Here is a 2,726-nt window from a genome sequence, read left to right on the forward strand (position 1 = left end):
AATGAATCATGGAACACTACATCAGAAACTAATGATGTACTGTATGGTGACTAACATAACATAATAAAAAATTTTTTAAAAAACACAATGAATTAGAACTATACAAGTTGACTTGGAGACATTTACAGAAGGTTATCGTTACATATAACATACAAGATATGGAAAAGTAGGATTAATAGGATACCATTTTGGTAGCAACAACAAAAAAATCTATGTATGTGTTTATATATGCATGCATGTGTATATCTATTGTAATGGATTGTAAGAATGCAGAAAAATGTAGAAGGATACATACTAGATTGTTAAAATGGGTTAATGAGGGGCTTCTTTTTAGAAAGGAAGGAGGTGGACATTCAAGCCCAAAGTAGGGAAAATAGTAGACTGCACTAAAAAAGGGGGCATTTATATATAGCCACATTTTTGTTGTCATGTGTGGATATGTGGTTAAATTACAAATAATTTAAAAAAATTAAAGCAGAAATATGACAGCATGCTTTCAAAATAAAATGTTCAGCAATCTTGGCAATTAAAGGTATGATTCTGCACATTAAAAACTCAGTAGATGGGGTGCCTAGGTGGCTCAGTCGGTTAAGCATCTGACTCTCGGTTTCGGCTCAGGTTCATGATTTCATGGGTCCTGGCATCGAGCCCCACATTGGGCTCTGTGCTCAGTGGGGACTCAGCTTGAAATTCTCTCTCTCTTTCTCCCTCTGCCCCTCAGCCCCCACCCCCACCCCTGGCTCTCGTGTGTGCACGTGCTCTCTCTCAAATAAATAAATCTTCGTTAAAAAACTCAATAGATGCAACAGAGGGAACACTTTCTAACTCATTCTATGAGGCCAGCATTACCCTAATACCAAATTAGATAAAGACACTAAAAGAATGGAAAATTACAGACCGATATATCTCCTGACATAGATGCAAAAATATTCAACAAATTTTTACCAAATCAAATCCAATGATGTATGAAAAGAATTATATACCACAGCCAAGTGGGATTTCCTCCAGGTATGTAAATCTGGTTCAACATGCAAAAACCAATTAAGGTAATCCATCCCATCAGCATATGATCATAGGGTCATATCGTTCAATGCATAAAAAAACATTTGACAAAAATGCAAAAGCCATTCATTATAAAAGTCTCAGCAAAGTAGGAATATTGGGGAAATTCCTCAGCTTAATAAAGAACATCTATAAAAATGTACATACAACATCACACTTGTTAGTGATTAACTAGATGCTTTTCTGCTAACATCAGGAACAAGGAAAGGATGCCCCTTCTCATCAATCCTATTCAACAGCAACGTCCTAGCTAATGTAAGAAGACAACACAAGGCAAGAAAAGGGATACAGATTGGGGCACTTCTGGTGTTCTTTCTCCTATGACCCACATGTGAAAGGTGCAATCTCTAAACTGGAGTGCGGTAGAGGCAGGCCGGCACCCCCTTCCTGCCTCTGGGGCCACCGGCCTCATGATCAGATGTGGCCCAGAACTTGAAAGACACAGAGGGATGGTGGCCCTCCAGGCCCAGGGACACGAGCAAGGTGCTAAAGCTGCTGCTGGGGGTCGGCACCATGGCCTACAGCATCCATGAGTCTGTCTCACCATAGAAAGTGGGCACAGAGCCATTTTCTTTAATCGGATGAGGGCCTTCACTTCAGGATCCCCTGGTTCCAGTACCCCATCATCTAGGACATTCAGGCCAGACCCTAAAAAAATTTCCTCTCCTACAGGCACCAAAGACCTGCAGATGCTGTCTCAACCCAACGCCATGGAACCTCCCAGCATGTACCAGTGCCTAGGGCTAGACTAGGAGGAATGAGGACTGCCATCAACTGTCAAGGAGGTGCTCAAGGGTGGCGTGGCCAAGTTCAACACCTCGCAGCCGATTACACAGCAGGCCCAGATATCCTTGTTGATCTCGTGGGAGCTGACACAGAGGGCCAAGGAATTCAGGCTTATCCTGGATGATGTAGTCATCACAGAGCTGAGTTTTAGCTGAGAGAGTACCCAGCTGCTACAGAAGCCAAACAAGTAGCTCATCAGAAAGTCCAGGGAGCCCAGTTTTAGGTGGAAAAAGCAAAGCAGGAAGAGCAGCAGAAGACTGTGTAGGCTGAAGGTGAGGCTGAGGCCGCCACGATGCTTGGAGAAGCCCTGACTGAGAATCCTGGCTACATCAAACTGGGCAAGATCCAGGCAGCCCAGAACATCTTCAAGACAACTGCCACATCACAGAACTGTATCTATCTCACTGCTGAAAACCTTGTGCTCGAGGTACAGGATGAGATTTTCACTTTGAAAACTGACAGCCTTGTCAAGGGTTAAGAAATGAGCCTAGTGATGGAGAACTCCGCACCTCCAGAGAAAAAAGTGAATCTGCTCTTCCCCTGTTTTTGAGGAGCCAGTGTGGGGTCCAACAGACCCCATCCTGCCCCTGGTACCATGTCATAGTCCCCTCTGTGTCTGTTCTCCCCGCCCTTCCTGGATGAACACAGACTGGCTAATTTTCAAGGGAACGGCTTTCCTCTTCCCGTGTTGGCCAGGGGTGTTGGGCCAGTATGATTTCTGAATGATTTCGTACAGTATTGGTTCCTCCTTCCAGGTTGGGGGGTGATAACCACCATCCCAGGAATTCTCAATAAAAAGAAATAATAGGGGCGCCTGGGTGGCACAGCGGTTAAGCGTCTGCCTTCGGCTCAGGGCGTCATCCTGGCGTTATGGGATC

General features: G+C 44.5%; 1 pseudogene; it reads left to right on the plus strand.

Annotated features, from left to right (window-relative positions):
* Positions 1 to 1,480: 1,480 nt before the first annotated feature.
* On the plus strand, positions 1,481 to 2,326 carry LOC100470740 (annotated as a pseudogene).
* Positions 2,327 to 2,726: the final 400 nt, after the last annotated feature.

Source organism: Ailuropoda melanoleuca, unplaced genomic scaffold (assembly GCF_002007445.2).
Source record: "Ailuropoda melanoleuca isolate Jingjing unplaced genomic scaffold, ASM200744v2 unplaced-scaffold9515, whole genome shotgun sequence".
In the NCBI taxonomy this organism is placed as follows: Eukaryota; Metazoa; Chordata; class Mammalia; order Carnivora; family Ursidae; genus Ailuropoda; species Ailuropoda melanoleuca.